General features: G+C 36.1%; 1 protein-coding gene across 18 annotated transcripts in view; it reads right to left on the bottom strand.

The window, feature by feature from the left end:
* Window positions 1–22,655, bottom strand: part of BAZ2B (bromodomain adjacent to zinc finger domain 2B) — a 434,688-nt gene that overhangs the window by 296,889 nt on the left and 115,144 nt on the right. For all 18 annotated transcript variants that reach the window (XM_049616088.1, XM_049616087.1, XM_049616095.1 and 15 more), the window contains exon 3: window positions 22,257–22,616. The gene's annotated coding sequence lies outside the window, so the exon portion shown is untranslated. The remainder of the gene's footprint in view (window positions 1–22,256; window positions 22,617–22,655) is intronic.

Raw genomic sequence — 22,655 nt, 5'->3', positions numbered from 1 at the left:
CTATGTTCAACTAAATTGAATCATTATTCTGGCAAATTTTTATTTCAACAGTAACTATGCTTTGTAGCTTGGCAGCTTTAAGGTAATTTTTAATATAATTTATTGTCAAATTGGTTTCCATACAACACCCAGTGCTCATCCCACAAGTGCCCTCCTCAATGGCCATCACCCACTTTCCCCTCTCCCCCAACTCCCATCAACCTTCAGTTTGTTCTCTGTATTTAAGAGTCTCTTATGGTTTGCCTCCTTCCCTCTCTGTAACTTTTTTTTTCCTCCTTTCCCTCCTCATGGTCTCCTGTTAAGTTTCTCAAGATCCACATATGAGTGAAAACATATGATATCTGCCTTTCTCTGACTGCCTTATTTCACTTAGCATAATACCCTCCAGTTCCATCCATGTTGCTACAAATGGCCAGATTTCATTCTTTCTCATTGACAGGTAGTATTCCATTGTATATATAAACCACAACTTCTTTATCCATTCATCAGTTGAGGTACATTTAGGCTCTTTCCATAATTTGGCTATTGTTGAAAGTGCTGCTATAAACATTGGGGTACATGTGCCCCTAAGCATCAGCACTCCTATATCCCTAGGGTAAATTCCTAGTAGTGTTATTGCTGGGTCATAGGGTAGTTCTATTTTTAGATTTTTGAGGAACCTCCACACTATTTTCCAGAGTGGCTGTACCAGTTTGCATTCCCATGAAGGTAATTTTCAAGATCTTTAGGTAATCAAAAAACCTCGGAGTGGTATTGAGTTGATTATGTATGCCCAGGTGACTCAGTTGGTTAAGTGTCTGACTGGCTCAGGTCATGATCTCATGGTTAGTGGATTTGAGTCCCGTGTTGGGCTCTGTATGGGTGCAGAGCCTTCTAGGGATTCTCACTCTCTCCTCTCTCTGCCCCTCCGCAGCTCAAAATCTCTCTCTTTCAAGATAACTTAAAAAATTTTTTGAGTTGATTAAATGATTAGATACATAATTTCTAAAGTAAAATACTGAAACATCAATTACTAAGCATAGTTGTATGCTTATATGCTTTTGCTTCTTTTTAAAAAAAAATTTTTTTAATGTTTATTTCTTTTTGAGAGAGAGATACACAGAGTGTGAGCGGGGGAAGGGTAGAGAGAGAGATAGACACAGAAACCAAAGCAGGCTCCAGGCTCTGAGCTGTTAGCACAAAGCCCAATACGGGGCTTGAACTCACAGACCGTGAGATCACAACCTGAGCCGAAGTCGGAGGCTTAACTGACTGAGCCACCCAGGCACCCCTACATATTTTTGCTTCTTATTTTAATATTGATAAGCTATTGTTTTGAGTCATGTTAATTAAACTGTTCATTTTTGCCACTTTGAGGTGTAAAACAGATGAATGTGTGGCTGTAAAAAGTTGTGCTGCACATGCTCATGAGCTCTGCCTAGTCTGCTAAAATGCTGGTGCACGGCAGACAGGTCTCAATTATTCACCCCTAACTTTTCACTGTGAAACAGAAATCACTTAGTTTGACTAAAAGGTACAGTCAATAATGAGTAGTTGAGACTACATTAGGAGTAACAGTGACAGAGAAGTACAAATGGGTATGTGCATTTATTTCTCAAAAAAAAGAAAAAAAAAGTTTTATCCTAAAGGAGGGATTCTCGGGTTTTTCGGTCTCCTGGTCCTTTTCTACTCGTAGAACTTATTGAAGACTTCAAAGAACTTTTATTTTATGTTGAATATAGCTATTGAAATGTACCATATTTGAAATTAAAAATGAGAAATAATTTTAAATATTTATTGACATATTTGAAGACAGCAATGATGAATGCTTTGTATATTAACATAAATAACATCTTAGTATTGTTATGAAGACAGTTTTGAGCTCATAGATCCCTTAAAGAGAACCACTGACCTGTAGTAAAGTGTCCATTTATTTCAGAATATGAAAGACAATAAATAAAGGATCTAAATTGGAAAGTGAACCTTATTGGTTTTGATCGATAATAGCCAACTCAGAACAACAGATATGAAACATTTTAAATTTTAGTAAATTACATTCAATGTTGATGGACTTGCCTCCTTGGGGTAATTATTAATATCTTCATCTTCATATGAAAGGCTATTTTACACCTTCTATATCAGAAATGCTATGTTTTACCAGAATAATTTTCTGTGCATTATTTGACTTTATTAAGTCCTTGATTATATAAAGAAAAATTAAAAAAATAAAGATTCCTCCTCACTTATGAATCAGCAAAAGTATTATCTTCTATGTTTATCTCTTTAACTTTTTTTAAAGTTTACTTCTTTTGGGGGTGGGGGGGAGAGACAGAGGGAAAGAGGTAGACTCCCAAGCAGGCTCTGCACTGTCAGTGCAGAACTCAACGCAGGGCCCAAACCCATGAACTGTGAGATCGTGACCTGAGCCAAAACCAAGACCCAGATAATTAACTGACTGAACCACCTAGGAACCCTTTCTATGTTTATTTTTACTGCTACTTTGATTAAATAGATAACCAAATACTGTTTCTCAGGCATCCAGGTATCCTTTTTGAAGGATGATCATAATAATCTTAAAGATTTTTCTTGATTACCCCCAAAAGACTGGTCTTACTATGAGGTATGGCTGATTATTTTCATAGGAGCAGGCAAGAATGTTAACCAGCCTCTTTGAGTTTGTTTTTGCATGTCTTAGTAAAGTCTATACACTTATTGTCCAACTACTATCGCTACCAAATAAACTCAAGGAGGCTGGACCAGACTTGTGGGGAAATCAAGAAAAATCTTTAAGATTATTATGATCATCCTTCAAAAATCTTAGCAAAACCATTCCTTCTAAACGATTCAAATAGAAATACGATTCCCTAGTAAACAGAAACATATGATTATCTGTAAAAATTAAGAATACACAAATTAAAATTATTCCCATTAAAAATACAGTAAGGAGAGCCTCGATGGTTCATTCAGTTGAGTGTCCAACTCTTGATTTCAGCTCAGGTCATGATCCCAGGGTCATGGGATCAGGCCCCACATTGGGCTCCACTCTCAGCATGCATCCTGCTTAAGATTCTCCAACTCTCTCTCTCTCTCTCTCTCTCTCACTCTCGCTCTCGCTCTCGCTCTGCCCCTCTACCATGCTCATGCACATTCTCTCTCTCTCTCAAAATAAAAAATATTGGATAAAAGAATACAATAAAAAATAGGTGCCTGGAGGCGCCTGGGTAGCTCAGTTGGTTAAGCGTCCAACTCTTGGTTTCAGCTCGAGTACTGATCTTGTGGTTCTTGAGTTGGAGACCTGTGTCAGATTCTGTGCTGGCCAGCGTGGAGCCTGCTTGAGATTCTATGTCTCCCTCTCTCTCTGTTTTCCCCTGCTCACAATCTCAATGTCTCTCTCTCTCTTTCAAAAATAAGTAAGTATTAAAAAAAAAAAAAGGAGCCTGGCTGGCTCAGTGGGAAAAGCATACAACTCTTGTTCTCAGGGTTGTGAGTTTGAGCCCCACACTGAGTATAGAGATTAGTAAAAAAAAAATAAACTTCTACTAAATTTTTTTTAACATGTATTCATTTTTTGAGAGACAGAGAGAGAGCACAAGCAGGGGAGGGGCAGAGAGAGAGGGAGACACAGAATCCGAAGCAGGCTCCAGGCTCTGAGCTGTCAGCACAGAGCCCGACACAACTCAAACTCATGAACCCCGAGATCATGACCTAAGCCGAAGTCAGACACTTAACTGACTGCGCCACTCAGCAACCCCCCCGACAAAAAATAAACTTTTAAAAAAAGAATAAAAAAAATTATCAAAGTCCAGTGCAAGGAGCATAAAATAGTACATTTTCTCCTGAGGAGCATTTCATGAATATGTGAAAGAGAGTTTTAAAATCTGAATAAAATTGCATTCATTCACATAATCCCTCCCAAAAATCTACCCAAAAGGACTAAAACCAGTACAAAAAAATGCCATCATCAAAGAAGTACGGGAAAATACCAACACTATAAGAAGACTCTGAATCTATACACATATGCCCCAAGAATAAAAGGTGGAGATTTTAGGAAATAAGAATATTCTGAAATGTCCCAACCCATAACTTGTAGAATCAAAGTTTAGGGATATGGAAGGCCTGTAAGAGAAGTGGGAATCGCAGAGTTTGACACTCAGGTTCACATTGCAGAAAGACATCAAGGGCTACCTTTTGGCCTCATGGTTTTAATTTTCCTCAACCTGTGATTAGGTTTGAAAAGGAAACAGCTTTAAAGTGATGATGAAATCTGACTAAGCAGATACAAGTGCTAACTCGCCACACAAACCTCATAATCCACAGTACTACAGGGTAGCCATTATCCCCGTGCTGATATTCCCCATCCACAGGTATGCCAGGCTCTCCCTGAAGCAGGGGAACTGTTAAAATCAAAGGTTGACTCTCAAACATAGGATCACAGGTATACCCACAACACAGATCTCAAGAGGTTCAGCAAAAAAGCTCTAGGAGAAAACTATATATCTTGTTGCCAGTTCATCTTGTTGCTTATCCGAAATGTTAAAAACCATCAACATCTAAACCTCTATCTACCCCAATTATAAAATGAAAAACAAACTTAAAAAACACTAAGGTAAACAGAGAAAGCCATCAAGAATTACCAAATTGCCCATGCATTTAAATAAATTTCAACTTCCTTCCTGAATTTTTTAAAAGTCTTAATAAAATAAAAATAGATGAATACTTGCTTAGCATGATTTTCAAGAACATATGTAACAAACCAAAAGTATCACAGACAATGATGAGGTATTTGAAGCATTTCAAAATTCAGAAAAAGAAAATAAGGGTGTGCTCAGTGTTAACACTGATACTAGTCAACTTCATTTTATTCTTTACACAGAAAAATAAAGTTATAAATATTAGAAGTGTGGCAGCAAAACTATTTGCATAAGATATGATTACATATCTGGAAAACCCTGAGAATCAACTGAAAAATTATTAGAAACAATAGGAAAACTGAGTAACTCAGGGGCATCTAGGTGGCTGTGTCAGTTAAGCATCTGACTCTTGATTCTGGCTCCAGTTATGAACTTACAGCTATGAGATCAAGTCCTGTGACAGGCTCCATGCCCAGCATGGATTTGCTCTCCCTCTCCCCCTGTCCCTCATGCATGCTCTCGCTCCCTCTCAAAAAAGAAAGAAAGAAAGAGAAGGAAGAGAAGGAAGGGAGGAAGGAAGGGAGGAAGGAAGGGAGGAAGGAAGGGAGGAAGGATGGGAGGAAGGAAGGAAGGAAGGAAGGAAGGAAGGAAGGAAGAAAAAAAAAAAAGAGAAAGTTGAATAATTCAATCAATAGCCAGTAGGAATTACTCCACAATAGTTTGGGGAAAACTGAATAGTCTTGTGGGAAAAAAAAATAAAGCTCGGAGTTCACACCTTATTTTCACTTAAATAGATTCCATCTACAATAAACATTCTGGTGTAAAGCAAAACAAACCTTGAAGCTACACATAAAAAGGAATGAAACATTGGTCTTCTAAATACCTATACTTCTTCCTGTCCTGAAAACAACAATCTTGGGGGGAAAATTCTACAATAAATTTCAGAAAAGAAAGGAAGAAGAAGGAAAGGAAAAAGAGAAGAAAGGAGAAAGAAAAAACTAACCTAGCAGAATGTGCTAGGGCTTGCTCATAGAAGTTCACAAGAGTCAACTGTTAAAATTTTCAGGAATTTTGCAGTTGTTAAACACAGTCATTATTAAAAATTAAATTATATAAACTTACCATTCAATAAATTATTTTGAAAATAAGGTAGGGGTGCCTGGGTGGCTCAGTTGTTTGAGCGTCCCACTTTGGCTCAGGTCATGATCTCACAGCTCGTGAGTTTGAGCCCCGTGTCAGGCTCGGTGCTGACAGCTCAGAGCCTGGAGCCTGCTTCGGATTCTGTGTCTCCCTCTCTCTCTGCCCCTAACCCACTCGCATTCTGTCTCTGTCTCTCTCAAAAAATAAATAAACATTAAAAACTTTTTTTTAATAAAAATAAGGTAATAAGCACTCAAAACTTATCACTTCCTAATTATCTTACCACATTTTATTAATCTCTATGCTGTTGAGGTTATTTACACCTATTGTATCAGTTTGATACAGATACTGTGTAATAATTGTATGCCTGCACTTCTCAACTCTGCTCAGGGGTATTAAGTTGTTGGAATGAAATAGGCCATGTCAGGAGTTCTAACACCAGAGAAAAGAGCACACACTATAAATCAAGGCTCCCACCACCAGGCACACAAACCGGTTGTTAATATTTACCAGAATACCATTGCATATATGTAAATCATTCATTATACTTTGACCCAGCAATTCAATCTCCAGGAATGTTTCCTACTGAAATATATCAGATTATGAAAAAAGGCTTAGTGATGTTTGAGGTTAAATTATTTCATTATATATATCTTAACCAAAAACAATCTAAATGCCCCAAACTTGGGTAGTTGAATAAATTATTATATACTGTTTGAAAATATTTAATGACATGAGAAAAAATGCTCATGATATAATCCAAAAAAGAGCTAATGAAGTTAAAAAAAAAAAAAAAGCAGAATGAAAATCTACATGTATAATAGCTACTCTGGAAAAGAAAAAAATACACACACAAATACATTTTTTTAAAAAAATCAGAAATTAAAACTTTGTTTTATGAAAAAAACAGCAAAAAGGCATTTCTAGTTGAAGAATTTCTGATATTTGTAAGTTAAACTCTGAAATTTCTTTCTGTCAAAGCTCCAGTCTCACTGCTGTACATACCCACATCTTCTCATTCCCTCTAATTACAGAGCGACCCCTCCTTCTAGTTAATGTTAATCAGTATCATATGGGTAAGGAACCCATGTCTTCCCACTTCTCACAGAATTTCTGAATTATATCCCTTGCCCCTAGACCTTCATTCTTATCATTACAAAAGTCATTTTCAAGCCACATTTCCTTCTTAGAAACTTCCCAATTTCTTTTCCTTTCCCTTAAAAAAAAACAAAAAAACAAAAAAACAGAAAACTATCTAAACTCCATGTTCCTATTTCTTTAGCTTTAGTCCAAACTACTTGACTAAAACTATTATGGCCAAAGTCACCAATGTCCTTTTTGCCTAATTCAATAGGATTTTTTTGATTTGTTCTTACTCGTTACCACAAAAACATTTCACTCCATGTCTGCTCCCGTCATTTTTTTCTTAGAAGTGAGGTTCATGGAACACACTTGCTGTTTTTTCATTTATGAAGACTTTCATTTCATTAAATAAACTTCAATATAAAATAAAATAAAAATGCAAGTAATAGAGTTTTGGGCATTTGAAATTTTTATCTTAATACTTTTTCTGTATTTTTCAAAACTTTTAAGAATGTTATTAGTGAAAACTACACTTTTAATTTTGAAAAAGAAAAGTCCTTATATATCTAAAACATAATTATATGCCAATTGACCCTCAACTTTTAAAAAATGTTACCAAATAAACAACAAAATGAATATAAAGAAAATAATCAAAGGACAATTAAAATGTAAGAAGGAATAACAGGCAAGCTGTAGAGTTGCATGTACAATTCACTTTTATCATAAATAAGTATATAGCACAAATATAATAGAAGATCTGTTTGGTTTTTAAAGGTTCAAGTTGTATTCTCAAATAGTCATAATTCAGACATCTGATAAGTGTAACAGAATTATGTATCAGGATGATAACCCTACCTTATCAAGGAAAATTAATTTTTAATACACTCAGTATTATCTAATAAAATTAATATTTTTAGAAGGAATTCTATTACTCCTTAGTTATCTAGTTCAATGTTCCTTATAATAGAGATTTTTTTATTTTTTATTTTTTTTTTTATTTTTATTTTTTTAATTTTTTTTTAACATTTATTTATCATTGAGAGACAGAGAGCATGAGCAGGGGAGGGGCAGAGAGACAGGGAGACACAGAATCTGAAGCAGGCTCCAGGCTCTGAGCTGTCAGCACAGAGCCTGATGTGGGGCTCGAACTCACAAACCATGAGATCATGACCTGAGCCAAAGTCAGCCGCCCAACCAACTGAGCCACCCAGGTACCCCTATAGAGATTTTTTTATACTCTAAGTGTTGAAGGAAAGTTGGACCCTTACCTTGGGCATTAAGGGTAGTTTTACTACAAAAAGAATGGGGAAGAGGGTGCCTGGGAAGAGGGTGCCTGGCTGGCTCAGTCAGTAGAGCATACAACTCTTGATCTTGGGGTCAGGATTCGAGCCTCATTGGCATGAATTTACTTAAAAAAAAAAAAAGAATGGGAAGAATTATATGTCAAAAAACAAAATAAATATATGAGAAGTTACTATAAAAACTCCGGAGGTGCCTGGCTGGTTCAGTCGGAAGAGCATGGGGCTCTTCACTTGAGGTTGTGAGTTCGAGCCCCATGTTGGGTGTAGAGATGGCATAAATATATTTATAAACTAAAACACACACACACACACACACACACACACACACACACACCCCAAAAAACAAAAACAACCTCTGGGGAAGAGTGGATTTTTTAAGTTTAAAATGGAAACAATGTTTGAAATATATGAAGAAGTAATCAGTATTTCATATTTCTGTAAATAAAAACTATTAAAAAGCAAAAGAATTATAATAAATATAATAAAAGCATATCATTAATATTAGGAATTTATAAATAGGTTATAATAAATATATTAAGACCTCTGGGCGGTAACAGGCAATGTCAAAGACAAACCACAAAAGAGAAACAGGTTAAAGTACTGAAAAAATGCTCATTGTAACCAGTCACAGAAATGCAGATTAAATAAGGTACAATTTTTTTGCAATTGGATTGGCAATGGCTAATAATGATGAATATAACCCAATCCAATGAAGGTGTTAGTAAAACAGGCACAGTCATATACCATTAGTGAGATACTGTAAACCCATACAATCCTTTTAAAAGCCAAGTTCACAATACATATATTAAGAGCCTTAAAACATTCCCAGCCTTTGATCCAGTAATTGCATTTTTAGGAATTTATCTTATGAAATGATGTCACACAGCCACAAATAAAAGTACTCTGCATAAAAATGTTCATTGAAGCATCATCTATAAAGGTTGGAAGTAGTGAATCAATCCATCTGTATGCACAACCATGTGCTCCATTATTAGCATTCCACTGTAGCACAAGGGAAGAATCAGATAACCATGTGAGGAGGCAGAGGGTTGAGAAGATTTCAAAAACATAACTCTTCACAAGAGTCTTAGAAAAGAAGCAGATTTTTACCAAGCAGAAAGAGAGGGAATAAAAATTGCATACAGGGAACATCATGTACAAAATCGTGGATTCATGAAAGTCTATCCTCAGGGATCCATAAAAACTATGGTTTGTTTGTAGTATGTTTAGAACCTGCTGCTTCCTACCTCCCAGTAGTTTTCAGAAAGTGATGTTTAGCAGTGGTTTAAACACATACAGAGCATCAGCACTCCTGTATCCCTTGGGTAAATTCCTAGCAGTGCTATTCCCGGGTCATAGGGTAGATCTATTTTTAATTTTTTGAGGAACCTCCACACTGTTTTCCAGAGTGGCTGCACCAGTTTGCATTCCCACCAATAGTGCAAAATGGTTCCCGTTTTCCACATCCTCTCCAACATCTATACTCTCTTGATTTGTTCATTTTAGCCACTCTGACTGGCGTGAGGTGATATCTCAGTGTGGTTTTGATTTGTATTTCCCTGATGAGAGGGTGGCAGGTAGGGGAAAGTGGGTGATGGGCATTGAGGAGGGGACCTGTTGGGATGAGCACTGAGTGTTGTATGGAAACCAATTTGACAATAAATTTCACATTGAAAAAAAGATGTGAAAAATAAACCACATACTGAACAATAAATACAAACAAAAATGAAAAATATTAGGCTAACTGGATATGAGTATTCATCTTCATATAATGTGATACACCAGGAGGAAAGTAGAAGGGTTTTTAAAAACAGATGAGACTTTATCTTAAGCTAAACTCATCATGAGAGTATTATGATATTAGAAACAATATCTAACTACTGTCAAGTGATAAGCTACAGGCAATCTCTTTTGTTCTTACCTTTACTATCTGGCATGGAGGAAATAAGAGTTCAACTACATCAAATTACTGTTATGGTCATAAGAAATAGATTTGCATGAAGGTAATACAATCTCCAACTTCCCCAAACTAGTTCAACTCCATTCCTTTAAATTATCATGTACCTCATATTTATCCTTCTGCCCATTCTATTTCTATTCGTTTAGTCACTACCACCTGACACTGGAATGTCTGCAGTAAGTCACTGGTCATTCTTTTAATAGTCTCTACTTTCTGTACATTTAACCGATTTCTTCCAAATCTATCTTTCTAAATTTTTAATCATATCATATCTCTGCTTAAAAATCTATTAGCTAACAGGGTGCCTGGGTGGCTCAGCCGGTTGAGAGTCCAGCTCTTGATTGTGGTTCTGATCATGATCTCACAAACATGTCACTGTTAGTGTAGAGCCAGCTTGGGATTCTCTCTCTCTCTCTGCCCCTTCTTGTTCACGTGCTCTCTCTCAAAATAAACAAACTTAAAAAAAAAGATCAATTAGTTAACCCAAACTTCCCTTTGTAACTTTATCTCCCACTATTTTCAAAAGAATTTTAGTTAGGTTTCCCTCCATCCTCTCCTTCATTCAGGTTGCTGTTCTAAAATATCTACCACTTCCTTCAAAACCCAACTGAAGAGTCACTATCTCCTTGAACCCTTTTAATTCTAGACCAATTATTTATTTTCTCTCTTTCTCTTTCTCTCTCTCTCTTTCTTCCTTTCTTTCTTTCCATTTTGGGATATCAATAGCAATACTTAAGTATATAAACTATCTTGAACCATGCTACCTTCAATATATACTAAAGACTCATCTTATTGGGGGTTGGGGAGTGTGGGTAGGTCCTAGTCAGTAAGCTGTATCAAAATATAGTAAACATTATCTTTGACATTAACCATACTGGAGACAGATACATGATCCTTCAATAAGTACAACACAGCCAGTTTGCCAGCATTCGAACAGATGTCCAGAAACACATAGCTGGCCTGAATTTAGGAGCTATGATATTTAGTTGAGTTCCAGAAACACATAGCTGGCCTGAATTTAGGAGCTACGATATACCAAAAAAAAAAAAAAAAAAAAAAAAAAAATTCTATTAAGATATAAGAGCCACACTTAGTGTAAGATGCCACACTATGACAGCTACCCAGGAACAGAGAGTACCTGACTCTGGCATCCTGCCTGGAGACACCTTTACTGAATGAATGATGGTTATTGAAATTGTTTTTCCTTTCCCATCCTCAATTTTTCCTAACAGTTGAATTTCAATGGGTTAAAACCACAAAAGATGAGACTGTACTCTATGTACATCCTTTCACTCTGAGTAAATTATGACCTCCTTGAGCATATGCATTTTATTTCTGAGCACTTTGAATTGTTTCTAGTTACTAAGAAATAGATGCTGGCCTAATTCTTGTTTTCAATTTAATGATCAATTTATTTCACTAATAACTACTGCCTAATATGAGACTATTAGCACATCACAATAGTGTGAAACATGAAAAAATAAGTGATTTTTATTTGTTTCCATGGGCAATTACAGGATTACTTTTAGGTCTCTTGTGAAGTCCTGAGAGTAACAAATACAAAAATAAACATGCATTTTTGTCTGGGTACATGTAATTAATTTAGTTGGTACCTCTGGACTGAAGCTGAAACATACCAAATACTACCTACTAAGCATAAAATATTTGCAATAAATTGCAAAAAAATTACCTATTTCACAAAAAGTGTCCCTCATTAAGATGAAAAAGGTCAAATTCAAGGTACTATGTCAATAGAACATTTCAGGAGTGCCTGGGTGGCTCAACTGGTAAAGCATCTAACTCTTGATTTTGGCTCAGGTCATGATCTCACAGTTCGTGGGTTTGAGCCCCACATGGGGCTCTGTACACAGAGCATGGAACCTGCTTGGGATCCTCTCTCGCTTCTCTCTGCCCCTCCCCTGCTTGCTCACTCTTCACTCAAAAAAATAATAAAATAAAATAAATTAAAAAATAGAACATTTCATTAAAAACAACCACCCAAAAAACCCCCAAAATCTGGAAAATTCTAGTCACATTCTATTTGGCTTTCTCCTTCCCCTGATCCCCAGCATGCTTTAGTCCTATCCTCCCATTTCACACGTGGTACAAAAGCACTTACACATTCTTTAAGCCAATTCTTCTCTTTTGAATTTTGGCTGTACATCTATGAACAATCTTTCTGGAAAGGAAAGGGAAAAGAAAGCTTTCACCTAACTGGCCAAAGTATTACATGCTCTCTTCCTGGACGGAATGTTTATTGTTTACACAGCCCTTCCCTTACCCTTCAACTTCCTACTTCAAATCCCTAAGGTATGATTATAGGTAAGAGTTATTTTCTCAATAAGCTGCTGAAAATACTAATGACATTGCACAAGAATCTAATGCTATAGTACATAGGCCACAATGGAGAAAATCTTGAGACTTTCCAAGAGGACTCAATTGCATAACAATGCTCCTTTTCTCTTAACCCCATTTAAAAGCTTCTTTAAAGCTGTCTCCTCTCTTTGATATTGTTACTATCTACCTCCTAACAACACTTCCTTTAGCTCTGCAGTAACCTCTCTTTTACAATAAGAGTTTTGACCCACAACCTCTGTCTGTTACTGTTGCCTGGCAGACCCTATTTCTTCCACTATGCTACACTAACCCATAAAAGGAGAAACATATCATCCTGTGACTTACGGGCTGCTCCCTGATTTTTTCAGATGCTCAAGATTGGCTTTGCTGCTTCATATGTTGCCATAATGGTTTATGTCAATAGTAATCCTTTTCCCAAGGAAGTCCAGAAGTATGTTTCAATAACCATGTTATCATGGAAACCACAAAAAGATGGTTAAGCGCGGCTTCTCTCTAAACTCAGTCACTAGACAGCCTTTTATTTCCACTCATTTCCACCTCTAATTTATCTCAAAACACATCATCGTACAAGAAATACTTATGTAAAAGTTTTAAGGTTTTCTTCTGACCTGTCTCCTGCAAGTAAATATTCATCACAACATTGTAAATAAGGAAAATGAAATAAATGTCATGGTCTTAGTGCAGCAATAATGAAGTTAGGAAAAGTCTAACCACTGAAAATTAAGCGGTTATACATTCGTGAAGTTTTTTGAATCTTTCCTTCTCATACATTAATTTTTTTTTTTTTTTTTTTTTTTTTTGAGAGAGCGAGCTCTTATAGGCACAAGCATGCGAGCAGAGGAGGGGCAGAGGGAGAGGAAGAAAACCTTAAGCAGACTCCACGCCCAGCCTGACCTGGGGCTCAATCTCATGACTTTGAGATCATGACCTGAGCCAAAATCAAGAGTCAGACACTTAACCGACTGAGCCACCCAGGCGTCCCAATCATGCTATTTTTAATGGTATTTCTATTAGTGTAATTCACTACTGATGTAATTACAAGTAGGGGTTATAAATTTCTTTTTGTCCTTATGGATATTCCTATTATTGGCAGTTCAGACAGTTCCACCTTCTTTATTCATCCACAGTAACTACAAGAGGGGAAAGTGTTTTTTGAGTCGGTTATCAAATCCCCTTGGAAAGCTAGTTCTTCACCAGTAAATGGAGAAAAGAGAAAAACAGATGCCCTCTCTTGCTCAATGTTCTTAGCAAGTATAATCATGCATTATGTTTCAAAACAAAAACAAAAACCACTTATAAAGCAGCGGAAAAGAATGAAGGAGAAAGGAATGGTTCTGATTAGTCTCACAAGAAACACAGTATTTCAATAACTCTGATCAGAAAGGACAGTTTTGTCAATTTTAAACTGGTCTCCACAAACAACAAGCCTATCATTGAAAGGGATGATTTGAAACTGATTAACCCATCTTCTCCAGAAAAAGCAGAGCAGTCATTTTTGAAAGCAATGGAGGAAAAGGATTCCAAAACATTTTCTTTTCTTCAGGGTAACTTCAAGAAGGTTGCCCAACTACTCCAGACACCTAATAGACCTAGCTTTAATTTATTTGTTCTATGTGGGGCTCATAATGCCCTTCTTTTATTGCATGCTTTCTTCCTAATCCCTAAATATTCAGTTTACTCATTTTTCTAGGTCAAATTCAATGCTACCTAACCAAAGAATCTTTTCTAATGATTCCAAACCAGAAGTCATGTCACCCCTATTCTAAGCTTTCACAAACTGTCATCCATAGCTTTTTAAGAATACTGAATACAGCATTCAGTATAAACTTGATGAATGAAGGTAGTTCTCCCCTCTTTCCCCCTGTTATTAGTACTAGGACAATAAAAGTGTATCAAATATCTGACTCCCCTGTGGTTGTCATTACTGAGTCAACTCATTTTTCAAGGAATGGCTACATTTTCTACTGTTTTGTTGAGTTACTAATATTTTAAAAATTGACTACATTTCCTCATCTTTCTTTTTATCTAAATATAAACATCTGTTGCAATGAGAGCCAAAAAACGTAGACAAATAAAATCCCAAACATTCATTCTGGTGAAAATGTAAGAACTTCTTTCCTTCTGATTTATCAAGAAGTGGGAGAGGAAGGGAAAGAAAACTTATTTGAATTTTACTTCCTTTTATTTCCTCAGCTTATTCTGTGATGAGATTCCAAACAGGAAAATAACTGAACAGACAACAGTCAAAAGACACAACAGACAACAGTCAAAAGGCACACACACAAAAAGAAGATGTATAATAATTCATGAAATGATCAATGTAACCTCAAATGATGGCAAATTAACTGCGTATATAAAGTTATTATCCGATGCAACTCAAAACTAAAACATAACACATCGTCCTTTAATAACCTCTGAATTTATTATTTAGAAAAAAGTACAGCCTACTATCTGTTAGATTAAATTTGGCCATATATTCTGTTATATTACCAACACATCCAGCCATTTGTGAAACCAAGAAAGAGTAAAATGCACTCTTAGGAGTGGTACTCAACCTTGAAGTGCTGAAAGCTACTTCATCATCTAGCATGGGGACAAACACATGCATGCACATGTGAACATAACACTATGTTGTGTAGAAGGCTCAATATAATCACCATCCTTGTAAATCACTCAGGTATCCACTTATTTTAACATACACAAATCAAGGCAGAGCTCCCTGTGATTCCTACAAGGAGAGCGGAAATCACATTTAACACCTCTCCTCCCACTCTTCTCATTGAAAACTTGGGATTCACAGGTTTTCCCTCTCCTTTCAGTCACTACCAGGCAGCACAACCTGCGGGAAACTATTACAGGTGGACTAGTTTATACATATCATTTAAATACTGTAGGAGTGCAGCTGTGCTTAATATTCCAGAAGTGAGCCAAAAAGCAGAAAAGACTCATTAGATTTCTTCTAAAAAAAGATTAAAGTAACTTCCTGGTTTTAGGATTAGCATTACTCTAATCAAAGCATAATGTCTTGCTGATTTTCCTATCTTGTCTTACACCACTCATAAACTAAAAGTATTGTCACTTTTCTATGTATTATGTGAAATTGTTTTACAGGCTAATTAAGCACAATCTATTGCATGTGTTGTTACCTAAATCTATATATAACTAGCAAAATATAATTAACAACATTTTCAAATCAGAGATAATTCAGTTACTCATCTATGAACAAAAATTATAAAACATATTTTCCAAAAATTACAATGGTGGTGTAATCTAGCTTTGTTTCCTTTCTGGCCAAGATGAGATATATGATGGGTAATATATTATTGACCTTTTACACTTGGTTCTTTCAAAGCTTCTTCATTTTATTCAGCATTTAGTTTAAATTAAATATTTAAAATTGAAGCTGTTCTATGTTGCAGACATAGCTAAAATGAAGAGCTTCTGTAGCAGCAGTGACCAGATTTTAAATGCAGGTAGATCAATAAAAAAAAAAAAAAAAAATCACCAAGCACAGGCTCCATGTGTGAGTGGAATGGTTTATAATAGCTTGCAAATGACTATGTGCTTGCTGTAACCAGATGTTCTTAAATTATGAATATGCAACCAATTCATGTTAAAGCCAAATCCCTGCACTATTTCTACAGAGAAATCCCAGTAGTTTTGCTTGTTCTACATGTTAGCTCTGTTAAGGATACAAATAGCAGTAAGCTTCCGAACAAATAGGACCAAACTATTGGCATTTCATGCACTGGGTCCATTATCACAGCAGGGGATGTCAATCATTGGTACATTCCTATAACAGCTCAGGCAATATGACAATGATCTCGTAGGAAAAAAAATCAAAATCTCTGCAGCATACTCAAAGTCCTTCTGACAACCTAATGCTTTCTTACTTCAGCCAATCAGAATGTCAGACCTGACCTACTAGAAGACTTGCATCAAGCCTGAAACATTTAAAAACATCAATCATAAAAACAAAGACAGGACATTGAATTATACAGTATTAACCTCCAGGGTTTGCATACAAAGACCTTAGATTTATTTATGTCCCAGTGAGTTAAGAGCTTCAGTACACCGTTCTTTACACCAAACTGACTGCCAATTTGATGAACCTCTCTGCCCTCAGCAGGAGTGCACCGTCTTTGATTAATGAGTGCATGCTTGTGGAAAAGTGTTAAGAGGAGAAAACAGAGGAAAAACACACAATTATGTCTACACATAGCTGAAGTACCAATGCAATAATTATCTTCAAAACAAATACTCCTTTTTCCTTACATACACATGCACACATGTGCACACACAAAATTAGTAAAGGTTCTTATCTGTATTACTTTCATTGTTATATCTAACATTTTTTTGAATGAAAGACATTCAAAAACCAAAGTACGAGTCAAATTTCATAGATTATAAAAACAACTATGTTAAAAGCATTAATGTAAAAAGATAGAAAACACCCTATCTTATATAGTAAATTTTTAGATATGTGGGATAAAAACTTTATTTTCACCTCATACTCTTATAAAAGCCTATTCATTTAAAAAACTCAATGTTTAATCTACAAATATCAAGACCATTAAATATTTTACACCTCAAACTGTATTATGAATTGCCACAATTCACATAACATTCAAAATAGATTTAAAAGTCATATAAATTGTTTTGGTTTTCTCTCAGCAAAGATATTGCCAATATTTTATAATTCCATATGTAATTATAAATTATACTCATTGCCCGTAACTTCAAAGCTAATATGGTCAACAGAAAAACTCATGAATGAAAGTTTAAATTTTTTATGATTCTTCTGTTTAGAATTGCCCTCTACCCAATGTAGGAAAATTCCTGCTTAAACAATGGAATGCTGATTTGCACTACACTATAATTAAGACTACATTACCTGTAAAAATGAGTTAAGCATTGAGATTCCTTTTTTAAAAAGTTGACATTTAATATCTTTACCTTAATCCAGTTTATATGAGTATCTGCCTTGACACAAACATCTTATGAGTAAGTGTATTTCTTAAAAACTGAATCACAGGCTAAGGTTAACAGAATACTTTTCTTTTTAAGGAATTGTAAAGCTATTACATAAAAAGAGTTGAGAAAGCATATTACCTGAAAGAAATCTTAGTAATGTGTGATCTATTTAAAAGGAAAACATCTCTATAAACTTATAATTTCAGGAAATCATAATTCTGGTATCACTCAGCATGTACTAAAAGTGCTTACAATTTGTTTATATTGTATAGGAAATCCTTCTAAGGCTATTTAACTTAGCAAATCATATATTCGCATCATCAATTTCACATTTTAATATTTTTAAAGGCATCCTATTTTAAATGTTATGAATTTTATGCTCTTTGAAAAACTGTTTTAAAGATTTAAAAATTAAAAATGAATAAATACTGGAACTACAAAAGATCTCCTGACATAGTGAATAAAGTATATTATATCCTTAAACTTATTATCCTAAAGATTTTTTACACAATTTTTCAAAAAATGTTTTCTCTTTTGGAATAATCACTTATTCTTCCTCTTTTCTATCTCTTCTCCCACTAAATAAATAAATAAACAAATAAACAAACAAATAAATAAAAGAGGTAGAAAACACTTAGGCACCAATGGGATGATCTGACACCATTTAGTACCATAGTCTGATAGTTGAAACTATCAATAAAAGTTATTAGTACAATAAAAATATAATTCCCATTTTAAAATCATTAGATGATCACCAATTATTTATTATCTTCACCTTCTTATACAGAAAATTAAACATAAAACTGCCTTTTCCTCAGCAATTCTTTTCTCTTCTGATTACCTTCTGCAACAAAAGTTTAAAGAAATATTTAATCAAACAAGTCAGTATTTATTAAATAAAGTACAATCTTTTAAAACCTTGTGGTATGAAATACTTAATTTTATATAATCAAAAACCTCTTAAAATACCTAACTAGGTAATTTAATTAATCCCTCAGGATATCAAGTATATTAAAAATCATTAAGATGATATAATCTCAACTAGGGATCAAAATCACATTATTTTGTTCGTGCTAAATCACTTCTTTTAGTAGTCCTAGCTAGGAGTAGGTCCAAAACTCAGAAATTACACCTTAAAATCTTTTTCTTTGAGAAATCTTTAAACCAAAAGTATTCAAGTTTAACACATTCTTTCACTAATTCAAGGAAGTAAGACAGAAAACAGAAACTTTCATGCAACTGTGATATCCTACATCTTGTATAGTAACACAAAAGTAGCAACAAAGACATTAACAATTGCAGTTCAAGCTGGGAGTGACTGTTCTGTTTCAATTCAATGACACCACTAATGGCTTCTTAGCAGCTCCATGAAATCAACCAGCTGTCAAGTTGATGCATCAGAAGGAACAGTTATGCACTCCCCTAAGAAAAAGCAACACATCAGGATGTTTGGCAAAACATCTGCTCCTTTACACTGCAGTTGTATAATAAACATGCAAACAAAGAAATGAGAGAAAGAGCAACAGAATTAAAATTCCAAGGTTTCCATTACAGTCTTAAAAGCATTTAAAATAAATGACATAAAAATAAAAACAAATTTCTGCCAACTTGAATACTTTTATTTTAAATCTCGAAAAATGCTAAACATAATTACTCAGATTCTTCTGGAAAGGCAAAAACTACAGAAAAATCATTTCATTTTAAAAATTGAGAGTAAACTTGTTCACCAAGAAAAATCATTATCATAATGTTATGTACAAAACTCAAAAAATAATACCAAAATATATCCTTCATTCAATTAGTACTTAATAAATTATGTCAAATGCGTTTCCAAGACTGAATACTCTAAAAAATATTTTAAATAGTGTTTGAAAAAGTAAATGCCACTACAGTTCAGCACTAGCTTAACATATAAAACCAGTAAAGATACTATTCTCTGAATTTTAAAATATGTACCTACTCCTACTTTTCTCCAAACCATTATATGAAGACAACAATATTAAGTCCTGATAAATAACTTTCTTTTAAACGCATACTATTTGATCACTCCCCCCCCCCAAAAGACTCTTCTTGTTTGCCATTACAGGCTGAAAATAATTTTGATTACAGCCATTCATTTCAAACACTTGTAAAATTTTACTTTTTTCTATCTGAAACTTATAAGTGCCTCAATGTTGTCTAAATTATTGATTATGCAGCACAGTGACAATATGTACAGTGTTTACAATAGGTGTGAGACATCAAATGTACTTAACTACCATTTTCTTAAACTACTTATCCTCTGTTGCTTGCCATTTATAATCTGCCAAATCTTCTAGTCCTTTGTTGCATGTATAATTTAAAACCATCTGTTCTATGTGCTTTTAACTATTTAAACATTTTTCACCTACCTACAATTCACATAAATGGCAGACATTCAATTCAGTCAGGCTTTCTATATAGCGTTTTACATAAAGCAAATTCCAAGATAAACAGCATAGCAAACAACACCAAAGACGACTGCTACAGAGATAAAAACATACTACTACATACAATGTAAGTTCTTATGTGTTAGACAAACCTTTTCAGAATTGTTTCAATTACTTGGTTTTTTTGTTGTTTTTTTTTTTAGTTAATTGTAGTCAGTGTTTTTTCCCAACCCAGAAGACAAAGAGAATGCAAATTAAATACAGACAGTTTCATGTCCTTGTTAGAAGAGAAGTAAATATGCTGACTGAAAATGACTACAGGAGACAGAATTCCACTTTCCCATTCAATTTACAGTGCTTTTATTTATATACCAGTCAGTGTATCATTAAGTTTGGTCATGTGACCCACCGAACTTCTGTGAGGTGAAAAACTACGTTAGACAAGCAAATTAAAACAACACTATTTTTATTATTTATTTTTTCATAATGGCTGACAAGGAGCTTACAGCTTGAGGTTATAAAATATATTTTAAAATAAATTTTGTCTTTTAAATACTAACTACATTTTTACCAATCGTTTGATTTAATATCTGCTACTAAATTTTAAAAGTATCCAGTATCTCCAGGTATTTTCATAGTTGTTTTTGCAAAATGCAAGGAAATATGTAAAAAATAATTTAATTACAAAAGGGGATCTAGGTAATCTAAAGTCATTATACGTAAAATGTTAACCAAGCTGATTAAAGAAAAATCGACAGCAGAGTGGAGTAAATGAGAAAGGGAATGTGCTGATTAAAAATAACATTTGAAACCTTTAAAGAATAAAAAAAAAAAAAAAACCAACACGTAGACAAAAGCTAGGTGAGTATCAATGACACTATAAAAGTTTATACCATTTTTTTTTTACACATTTTCCACCTGTTACCAAAACAAAACGTATAGACGCTGAGGGTTCATTTTGAGAGCAGAACCCAAAAATAAGCAGCACAACTTCTCTAACCAGTAAGTTACACGGTCCTTTAAAACAGGGAAAAAATTAAGCGAAAAATTGACTCTTGGGAAAATTTCTCGATAAAGTTTACATGACGTCACTGGGCCCCCTGAACATTCCCTAAACTTTGAGTCTTTTCCACACACACTTTTTTGCCTTTCTACGCCTTCTTACCCTTTCTCAAAAATAAAAAAGGGGAGACTTGGGAATAAAAATTGCCCAAGATGGCGAAACGCTTGTTGTTTAGAGGGCAGGGGAAAAAATGGAGGATATTGTAATATACACAAAGGGATAAATTTCAACAACTCGGCCAAGGACTGCAGCTGCTTCTCTCTTTATAAGGAAGCAACACACAAAAGATAAATACAGAGGGAGAGAAAAGAAGAGAAAAATCTCCCAAATAGCAGGGCCAGCTCTTACTCTGCAAACACTTCCTTCCTTTCCCAAGTCCCAATTCTGGGGTTCATGGAACTACTTTAAGGGGAGGGTTGACGCGAAAGAGAAAGGGGGGAGGGGAGCGACAAGAAGATTAAAAGCGAGGAAGAGTTGAGGGCTGGCGGCTGTTCTCGGGGAGAACTGCTAGGAGACAGACATTACTGTAGGAAAAGCTGTGCTCCTCTAACCTCTGTGTACATACGTGCATCTTCCCAAGTATCCAGATCCTTTCCCAGTCCCACCTGCCCCCATTACACGCCCCGCGCCCTCAGACCATTTTCTGAAAACTCTGGAGCTCCAAGCTACCCAGAGAGAGCTAAAGAGGCCCGAACTGGGGAGTGGGGGGGGCGCAGCTCATCAGTCCTAAAGGGAAGAGGGGGCGGAGGCAAAAAGGGGCAGCAGTAGGCGGACTGGGGTCGGGGGGGGGGTATATTGAAACTACCCCGACAGGGATTGGGGGAGCAGCGTATATTCCCTCGTAGGAACGGCGATCGCAACAGTGCCAGAGGTTATCGTTTGAGAAGCAAAAGTGTTGGCGGCCCCCCGAGCTCTGGAAGCCGAGAGGAGGAGGAGGCGCGCAGCCCCGGCGGCCAGGCTGGGCGGCCGGCACAAAGGAAGCGGACTCGCGGCGGCGGCGGCCCGCGGCCCTGCTGCACCGAAGTCCCGCACCGGCAGCCAGGAATAAAGTTTACATTCTCCGGAGACCGCACCCCCCACCTCCCACCCAGGACCGCGTCCTCCTCCCCCAAACTCCGCTCGGGACCCCGAGCACCGCCCCAGCCTTCCAGCCAGCACAACAAAGAGACACACCGACCGGCGAGGGTAAACAGCCGCTGAGGGCGAGCAGGGCGGGCAGGGCGAGCGCCGCGAGACCAGCAACTCCGGAGTCCCCGCTCGCAGGAGCGTAGTTTCTCCTGTTCTGCTGCCGCCGGCTCGGTAACATTTGCAATTTTCGACTTCACCCGCACCCCTCACACCCGAACATTTTGAACTCACCTTTACTTTCGAACTGAGAGTTGCGGTGGGTGGGATTTTTGTCTTCCCCAGATGGTTGAAGGTTACGATTTTTGTTTTTGGAAACCCTACCACCTCCTTATCTCGATTATTATTTTTGCAAGAAAAGTATAAAGAGAGTTGGAGTGGAGGTGAGATTTGTGATCGGGAAAGCCCTTGACTCCCTCCTTCTCCGCCTTCCGCCTCTCTCTGATTAGTTCCTATCCAGCAGCAGATTGAAGCAGGAGATGATTCTTCTCAAGGTTTGTTCAGCAGCTTCACTTCTAGGCGAAGGCTTCATGAACCAAGTGACGTCAACCAACAAGGCTTCTCTCTCTCTCCTCTCTCTAACAATGAAAGTTGCTGTTAACAAGGGAAAAAAGAGAGAGAATTGTTTATACC

Source organism: Panthera uncia (genome assembly GCF_023721935.1).
Source record: "Panthera uncia isolate 11264 chromosome C1 unlocalized genomic scaffold, Puncia_PCG_1.0 HiC_scaffold_3, whole genome shotgun sequence".
Lineage (NCBI taxonomy): Eukaryota > Metazoa > Chordata > Mammalia > Carnivora > Felidae > Panthera > Panthera uncia.
This window is presented reverse-complemented; position numbering and strand designations above follow the sequence as displayed.